At 41.1% G+C, this 9,847-nt stretch overlaps 1 protein-coding gene across 4 annotated transcripts in view; it reads left to right on the plus strand.

Moving 5' to 3' along the window:
• Nucleotides 1-6,001, plus strand: part of MYLK4 (myosin light chain kinase family member 4) — an 80,993-nt gene extending 74,992 nt beyond the window's left edge. For all 4 annotated transcript variants that reach the window (XM_048939804.1, XM_048939805.1, XM_048939803.1 and 1 more), the window contains one exon: nucleotides 1,245-6,001. The gene's annotated coding sequence lies outside the window, so the exon portion shown is untranslated. The remainder of the gene's footprint in view (nucleotides 1-1,244) is intronic.
• Nucleotides 6,002-9,847: the final 3,846 nt, after the last annotated feature.

Here is a 9,847-nt window from a genome sequence, read left to right on the forward strand (position 1 = left end):
TTGATAAGGCAAGGGATGCGATGGATTTTATTCGCAGTAGATTTTGTCCAGAAACATATGAAAAAGATTGATTGTTGTGAGAGGTTGAATTTTTCATCCTGTTTTGACTAACCAGAGGATTTAAATCCAGGTACTATACAGTGTGGTCTAATCCCACACAAATTAATGAACTTTAAATGAGCAATTCTGGGTACATGAAGTTGTCTTTCCATGGTACACTGGAGGTCAGTGAGGACTAAGGTACCATTATTATCTCCTGCTTGCCATATGAAGCCACATAACTGTCTGATACGTAACGTCTCAGCTTCACCTCCTGCAATGGGAATCCATTAGGAATAAATTTTGCCCTCAGCATTCATCCCCACTTCACTGGTGCTGGAAGAGGTTACATGAAATGTTGGTCCAATCACTTGTGTACTTCTATGCAGTACATTTCAAAAGAGGTTTTTTTGACCTGTTGCAAGACAGGTTTTGTCTGTATCTACCATTTCAAGTTACTGTCTGCACAGCAACCAAATACTAAAAACGCACCAATCCAGGAAGCGCTGTATTACACACATTTCCATTGGAACCCACATCAACTCTGAGATAAATTGACTGCTCAACAGCAGTCAAAACTGTTTGCTAATAAACCTTTTATTGCTTTGTAGCATAGTAACTCACTCATGACATAACATGGAGGGAAACCTCGTTTTGGCTTTTGCAGTGTTGTTTCCTCTGTGTTTATTTCTATTTGGAGCTTATTTGAGCTTGCTTTGAGTGGATCTAGTCCTGCTTTGTTTTTGAAGCTATTTTTATCAAGCAAGTAGTGTGGTTACCACATTTACCCCAAAATAATACACCCAAGTGCCAGCTGATTTAGACCTGGCATCATAAGTGCTTGCAGTGGTAACAAATAAACGGAGAGGTATGCACTCTCCCTTTCCATGCTGGGGTGTGTACAGCAAGAGGAACAAAAGCAGAGTAAATGTGTCTCATGGGAGACATCCAGGAGCTGTTCTCCACCTAACAGAGAAGGCCTTGTCTTTTTAGTGTTCTATAAAACATCTCACAAATAAGATGTTTGCAAGAGCCCATTGTAAACAAGTAATCAAGAATCTTGTAAACAAGAATCTTCAGCACTGCTTCAGCACTTCTTTTCCTTAAGCACAAAGAAACCACCGAGTGGCCGTCTCAGAATGCTTAGCCAAATAAAAAATGTACACTGCTGAAATAACTGGATTCTTCTTTTGTTTGTTTTGCAGAAAAGCTGCTGTGTGGTTACTGCTGCTAAGAGATTGGAAAATATCAGCAGTCTTGGTGCTTTACCTCCCTGCCATGACTGAGTCTTTTACTAAATGGACCAACAGCACTTTCGCTGCAGGATAAATCCCAGAATCTCTGAGCTGCTGCTTCTCTATTCAGCTTTCAAAAGAAGGAGAGTATTTTTCTATTAAGAAGTTGTTTCTTCTGGAGCTCCATGTTCTCCATGTCCAGGAGTGCCACATTTGCTCAGTTTCATAACGTTTTTTCTATTTTGTCCTCCACTCTCATTTAATTATCAAATGCTCCTTAAGGTTCAAATTACCAGGTTAAGTTGTCTGTTTCTTGTCAGCCAAGAAGACAGCTTGGCACTTTGTTATCTGTGTAGGCAAGGCTGTTTGACACTGGAATCAAATCATAAAAACACACACACACACACAAAAACCAACCAAACAAACAGAAAACAAAAAAAGTCAATTTAAAGCTGCATAATGTAGAAGATTTGAAGTTTATGAGCTAAGGAATTGCTCAACTTAAAGCCATGATAATTTAATACCAAGAGAAGTGAGAATTGAGGCTTTCCTTGCAGATAGGCAAATTTGCTACAACCATAATACATTTTATGATTTTTTAGCCTGGTGAATTACTGTTCATTTTAAATACACTTGGATTAATTCCATGAGAAAGAAAAGAAGGCACTATTCAGTCTTGCCCAAGCAGACTCTCTTCTCTGCTTTGCAAGTTATTTTAACAGAAGCTGACTTCACACCAGTGACTTTCCTTATTGCTAAGAACTGATTAAGAGTATTGGCAAAGAGGAGAGTCAGTCTTCTGCTCATTATAAGCCCTGTTTTTTCTAAAGATTTCTTTTCTCTCTTTTTTATCTTACTCCCAAGCCTTTCTAAGTAAGGAGTCAGAACAGCTGAATTCTGATACTGTTTGAATATGGTTCTTTATTAAGTGAACCTCAGTCTTACTTGCTTAGGCTGTGAGGTTGGAATGAGACTTATACCCTGCTGTATATGACTGCCTGGTTTCAGATCTACACACATAGCAAGTATTTTATTCCATGATGCTGACATATTGCAGTGCCTTTAGTTTTTCTTTGATTAATCCAGTTCTGTTCAAACTACAGATTAACATAGTTATCTCTATATATTTAATTATATATTTCATACATGTTTATATTTATGTCTTTTATTAAAGGGGATCAACATGAAGACAAAACCGAACAGCATTATTCATTACCACCCAATGAATTATTTTCACACCTTTGTCCTTTCTGAATAGCACTCACAAATGAAATAAAAGGGCCCACTAATGGGACATCGTGGCCATGACATTATCTACAGCCAGTTCAATCCAATGTTTTAAAGCCATTGTGGTAGATCTATTAAGACTGCTTCTGTAAGCCAATTGGGCTTCTTACAGCTCTGAAATCTGAGAAATATTGATGTGTTGTAATAGCTGTGAATAGATGAGAACCATTACTACAATCACACAGTGATTTGCCATGTAACTGTGATACCACATACAGCACTGCCACCTTAAAATCCTTATCTGTAGTCTTAACTGAAGTAAGCTTTGACTAGCAGAAATGGAAGTTTTTCTGGGAAAGCAGCTCTTGAGCAGCCTCAAAGCAAGAAAACCAAAATATAACCTTTAGGTAGAAGCTAGGCTGCTTTATCTTTAGTCACCATTCATGTTTCCCTGTGCAAAATAAATAGACAACCTACCTTTCTGTTAGGGCTGGAGTTCCCATTCCTATCTGACTACCTTCAAAATACTGTTAGCTTTTGGTACAGTAAAAAAGTTAATGATCAGTCTCAAATACAGCTGGCTAACTCTGGAATGACAAGATCTCATTGCACACTTTACTGCCAGTATTAAAGATTTGGGGTTTTGTTTTTCCTGTGGTGGACATTTACACGAGTACGAATAAATTGCATGGCATTTTGAATCTCATTAAGTGTACTAAAAACAACAGTGTGACTATAGTCTTATCTGCTTTGTTGTTCAGTTTAATTAAGAGAATTTATCACTTGTGGATCTGTTCAAGTGAGTTGTGTTTCAGAGCTTCATGCCATAAGGATCAGCCCATGTAGAGTCCAATGTGCTGAGTTGGCCACTGATACTCTGGAAGATTATTGAGAAACATGGCCTCTGTTACACACATCCACCAAGGTCAGCTGTACAGCTCTCAGTCAGAAATACACATGTGAACTATTAGGAAGGATGGAAGAGTTTGACACATTTCAACTGTTTTGAGAAGGAAGACCCTTTCAAAAGGCAAGAGCTTAGGGCAGGGTACTTCTCTACTTCCCTGCTTGTGCAACCAGGCAGGGTGCTAAAATATTCAAGGGATTTATCTTTCAGTCTTACTAACATGGATAATGATGGTTGTATTCTTGAGTCTTACCTATAAGCTGCCCAACATTTCATCCTTGGAATGGCTACTGTAGCAAAGGATGAATGGGACAGTTGGAGGAGGATTGCTTGAGTGAGAGCCTGCAGTGATTGAAGGCACTATTTGGTTCCTGGCACAAGCACAGGCCTGCAGGTGTCCAGCTGAAGGGAAAACTCCCGAGCATACTTCCTGCTACTGCCTCAAAATCTCTAGATTGGCAGCACTGAGAAATGCCCATTACTAAAACCATTGTTGCTATTAAGGATACAAAAAATTACACTGCATAATTATCACTACAGCAGTGTGCCTGCAGTAAATGCCTGTAGATATGCTTGTTCGTAGATTTGCTGGCTGTTGCAATTTTAGTCAAATAATACTTGACATAGCTTCACTTTACTGTCTTTCTAATTTTGTCTCATTGCACTTTGAGCAGCTTGCTGTTCTGTGTATGTTGTTGTGTTCCTTAAATACATCTAAAAATAACTAAACGCTATTATATTAAGTTATTGTTTTGGCACAGCATTATTTATTTTCTACTAGGTAAAAGTCAGTTGGGTTCTATTAATCCAACAGCATCCATGGGAGTTTGCTTATTGATCATTTGTGTTGCATGTTGGTTTAAGATACTTTATGTGGAAACTGTGAATTACTGCGCTTGAGAGCTGGAAGCGAGAAGGGCACTTCATTATCTGTGGTTACTCCATTTAGCCTTGTATCCACAGACAGTCAGAGGTCACCAGGGAACAGAGCGATATTAGCAACATCACTGGTAGCAGCAGGGATAAAGCGTCATGATTGAGTTAGGAAAGCAGAATTTCATTTGCCTGACATATTTAAGAATTAGGATGCTGTTATTCCTACTTATGTACATACAGCAGAGAGACTCAGCCAGATAAAATCTCAGTTTTACCCAGGATACACTAGAGTAGTCTAACATTAGCATCAGAGTTACTAACAAGTCTATTTGATTCAAGGTGGATGCCACTGGCTTTCCAACTCTTTTTACACAGTGAACAACCTGTAGGCTATGAAACTGATGAAAACATATACAACAGAAATATTTCCCTACTATCGTAACCATACTTGTGAGAACCTGAAGCCAGTCACTCCTGAGTACCCTCAAAGAGTACGCAGTTGGCAACCTGTGAAATCTGGTCTGGAGTTAACAACAGAAGCTACTTCTTAGTTTCTTAGTTTCTTTTTTTTATGTTCCTTCCAATGTCAGAATCTGAATGAAGTGAAAGCCTAAGCTAAGCTCTTCCATAATTTGATTCCTACCAGGAATAACAGTGCAGCTCTACAGAATTAAATAAGGAAAATTTTTGGTCCACATTTTGAGATGCAAGTAGCATGGGAGCTCAGTTTAATCTTCCATCCTCACAGAAAACTACTGTAGGGAACCTGCTTTGGCAGGGGGGTTGGACTCGATGATCTCTGGAGGTCCCTTCCAACCCCTACAATTCTGTGATTCTGTGATTCTGTGGAAAAAAAAAAAACCCAGAACACCTAATTTGCCCTAGTCTTGACCAGTTAAAATGAAGAGAAACTTAATTTCTTAGCAGTTGAAGAAGTTCAGTGAAAATACATTTTTCTGGTGTGATTAAATTGCTGCAGTAAGTGTTGAGATATTTTAGCATCTTTGGTTTTATGCTGACATTATGAATTACAGGCAGCCTCTTTCAGTAAAACTTCTCCCACCAGGAGGTGTTCTGCTCTTCTCCACCAATAGGGATCTGAAAACATCCCATTCCCTTCACGTGGCCCCACCAGTGAGCACGGCACTTTCCTGCTGGTGAACTCTTAATATGGGATAAGAATTGTAGTTCTGCTTAGTGCCAAAGACACAGCAGTGATGACTGAGCACCGATGCTCCAAACTCCTTCCTGCTTTCCAGGAGCATGCTGCATCTTCACGTACTACTTTTATCATCACCAATATATACTTGTCCTCTTGTCTTGCGTGAATAAAACTAAATACTGCATGAATCCATTTAGGGACATTAGATTCTTTCACCTTCCATGAAGGCTTAATAGCTGAACAACTAACTACCTGTCTAAAGTATAAGTTGAAGACCTGTAGAGGTAATGCTTTGTAAATACGTTTTTAGCCACGTCAGTAGAGTTAGCAAGCACATTCTGGTGTGGCAGAACTAATATTTGTGTACCCCACAGCAACTTCCCTTAGAAGACAGGCATATGACAACTAAATCTCAAAGCACGGGGATTTTCATGCCATCTTCCATATCTGGTTTTGTAGATTAAGTCATGTTTCTCTGGTACATGTTCACTTGGAAAAACCTAAAGCAATCTTGTAAACAGACAACAAGAATAAACGCTGATTTTGTTTACTATAGAGTTTTTGTTTGTGGTATTTAATGTGCTTGTCATTTGCACTAGAAAGTAATGGAAACAGTGCCTTTATCCTATGTATGTGCTGGCTATGAAAGTGTATAGATACACAAAGGAAGAGGCAATTCCATTAAAATAAATTTAAGTATCTAAATCAAAGATCTGCTCAGGCTCACATCTTGTACTCACACCTTGCAGCAAAGCCTCTGCTCTCTCTGCAAACAACTAGGGCTTGAAGTACTTCTGGCTGAAGCTGAAATCTTGCTGCAAGTCCTTAGATGAGATCTCTAGAGAGAAAAGAAGAGATTGCTGAAATAGCTAAAAGAGCTCCTTTCTCTCTGAATTGTTATGCATTTCACTGTCAGCTTGTTATTTGGTGTTGCTGTCTGAAGAAAACACACCCCACCTGTGTAAGCTCCATGCAGCCCAGAGATCACTCATCATTTCAGCACAGCTGTGCTGGGTAGCCTCTTCCTTTGGCATGTGGGCTACATAAGGAGGTAAGAGATTACTCTTCCAAGTTATTTGACTGTGTAGTCTTTGCATAAAGGCTTTGCTTACCCTTTCTCCCCAAAAAGTCTTCTAGCAGTCCTTAACTTTATCAGTGACAGCTGCAATATTGTTCTGCTATTGAGATGCTGCACCTGCATTTGACCTTTGTGTTTTTTTCTGAAGCCAGTCACTATGGTTCAGATTTTAATGCCTTTGAGCCTCATCAAGGAGGTGTTGTTGTTATTTCTTTTTTTAATATTAGCAATTTGTGCATTATGGCTGATGAGGAAGACTTTGTCATAGCATTTCAGTCATCTCAACAGCTCCTGCTAAATACACGCCACTGGAAAAAATAAAATAAATGTGGATAAAAAAACACTCTGCTCCCACTGTGTGTCTGTAAAGCAACTCCACACTTCTAAAATGTGTTCACTAAGTGCATGTGGTTAAAAATATGTTGACTACAGGAAAAAAAGTCCAACAAGGGACATTCATAATTCTTCATTAATTAATAGTCAACCCTTTTTCTCCCCCAATTATTTCAAACACCTGCTCACAGTAAATTTCCTTTGCAGCTTTTTAATGCTACTTTAATATTACTCAGGACTTGGAAACATACACTAAGCTTCTCCTATTTTTAATTATTTTCAAATTAATTTTAGTTTTCTGAATATTTTCAGTCGTGCCCATTTGTTCAATAAAACTGAATTTTAATTTTAATTTTTTTTTCCTTCTTAAAGGCCTCCTAAAGTTTCCAGAGACTACTTTTATGGGCTGTTTTAATGAAAGGTTTTGGAAAGGGACTGGAGATTTCCAAATTCCTCTCTTCAAGTCTCCTCATACAAAAAAAAAAAAAAAAAAAGAAAGAAAGAAAAGACTTCACTCAGGTTGACTCACATCTTGCACACAGCAGGTATCCATTCACCTTTGAGCTAAGTCATTTAGCCCTAAGGACACAGCCCAACTGGTGCCATCTCTGGGCTACTGTAAAGTGTGCTGAAAGTGCAGTGAATCAAAATATCCCAGGTTGGAAGGATCTTCAAATCCAGCTCCCGGCTCTTCACAGCACCACCAAAAACCAAACCCTGTGTCTGAGGGCACTCTCCAAACACTGAACTTCAGCAGCGACCTTTCCCTGACCCCAGCTGCCCTCCCCTGACGCAGCTCCATGCCGTTCCCTCAGGCCCTGTCGTTGTCACACAGAGCAGAGCTCAGCGCTGCCCCTCCGCTCCCTGTGAGGAGCTGCAGCCGCCATCAGGCCTCCCTTCAGCTCCTCTGCTCTGGACTGAACAACTCAGGGACCTCAGCTGCTCCTTGCACACCTTGCCCTCCAGACCCTTCGGCATCTTTGTAGCCCTCCTTCCATTGCTCTCTAAATGTTTTATGTGCCACCCAACCCTGCCCCCAGTGCTGGTGGTGCAGCTGCACAGCACAGAGCACAGTGGGACAACACCTCCCCTTGCCTGGTGGCAGTGCTGGGCCTGGTGCACCCCAGGGTACGGCTGGCCTTCCTGTCTGCTAGGCCACACTGCTGCCTCAGATACAACTTGATGCCAGCCAGAACCCCCAGATCCCTTTCTATAGGGCTACTCTCAGCCTCTTGTCCCCCAGTCTGCATGGATATCCAGGGTTGCCTTGTCCCTGATGCAGAATCCGGCACTTACTTGTTTTGAGCTTCATGTGCTTGGTGATTGCTCAGCCTTCCAGTTTGTCAAGAACTATCTACAAGGCCTCTCCACCTTCCAGATTCAGCAGCTCCTCTGAATTTGGTATAACCTACAAACTTCCTTAGTATGCATTCAAGTCCTGAGTTCAGATCATTTATAAAAACACTGAAGAGAGCTGACAGTAAAATGGAGCCCTGCAGAGCCCCACGAGTGCCTTCTGCTCTCTTTGAATCGGACCCTAACTGGAGCATGTGGCAGAGCTGTGCCCTGTGGGCCACAGGCCTTTCTAGATGCAGCAGTGCTGCTGTCACCCTCTGCAGTGCCTCTCAGTGCTGAGCTAGCAATATCTGCCCTTCGGCTGAGCATGGGCAAAGCTGTGGTCATGAAAAAGCACGCTCAGAAGCAACCTTTAAAAGGAAATAAGCGCAAGCCAACAAACACTAGCATAAGCCAGGTAACATATGCAATGCTAGAAGGAGAGCAAATTCCTTGAATTTATCAATCCAAATGTGGACTGTATGAGCTCAGGGGATGGAGATGGCTTAGAAATACAGGGCAGGGTCTTGTTTCATTAAAATGTGGTGGTCTCAGTGTGGCAATGGAGCACTGGTGCTGCAGCACACTGCTGCCTGCCGCTTGGTCCCCTCTGTTCTGTTAGGACCCAACAGGTTCATAATCACTTATCGGCAAAGCTTGCTTCACCAGTTGCATTTGAATAAGACAAACCACCAGACTGCTGAAAGGAGCCGTTTAATTGGCACCTATATCTGCTAGGATTCTTAGTTTTGCTTTTAACTTCTTTTTTTTTTTTTTCTTGTTATGATTCACTTGTGCAAACTTAAGAAAAATTCATTGGAAGGAGCTTTTATCATCTGGTTTTAATGCCTGCCAGTGCCCACCTTTCAGGGTCTGGTTGAAGCTGTCTAATGATATAATTTATTATTTTTTCTTCTTCCTGTGACAATGCTATCTCAGTGCAATTCAGAAGGCCTGAATTGTTGAACTTAGTCCTGTGACATTGGCAGGCAGAGAACATATCAAAGTTATAGAATCATAGAATCATAGAAAGGCCTGGGTTGAAAAGGACCTTAACAATCATCTAGTTTCAACCTCCCTGCTGTGTCCAGATGCAAATTAAAATTGTCACATGAAGTTGCACTTTGTTATTTGGGTGGCAGTGCCACATATTAATGACCCAGAAATTTTTCTGCAATGCATTTAACATCAGATCAAGGTTGAATTTCATCTTCTGATAATCTGTTGCCCAAATGCTTCTCTATGGTTGTTGTTTTTACATTGAATTGCAATTGTACACTGAGCTTCAGCACCACTTGGCTGTACTCAGCGCTTCATGACTGCTGTCCTCCAGCAATCTGCACAGCACATCAACCAATCCAGACAGCCAGCTCCATCCCTCAGCCCTTATACCCCAAGGCCAGGCAGCCGTGTTACCCTGCCGATGAGCAAGGACTTCGGTTGAGACACCGTGCTGCAAAGGGCTCGCGCGGCCACGAGAGGTCAGCATTGCTGTTTCTTATTTAATAAAACTGTCTTCGATGCACTTATTGGGAGGGCGTTTTTGAAAGACAAAGCAGACTTTCCAGCACGGGCTGGGGTAGGCAGCGTTGTGGCACCCCAAGCCTCAGCTAGGGAACACCTTGACATCCATGTGGAGATGGGTGGCCTTTAAT

Source organism: Lagopus muta, chromosome 3 (genome assembly GCF_023343835.1).
Source record: "Lagopus muta isolate bLagMut1 chromosome 3, bLagMut1 primary, whole genome shotgun sequence".
Classification (NCBI taxonomy): Eukaryota; Metazoa; Chordata; class Aves; order Galliformes; family Phasianidae; genus Lagopus; species Lagopus muta.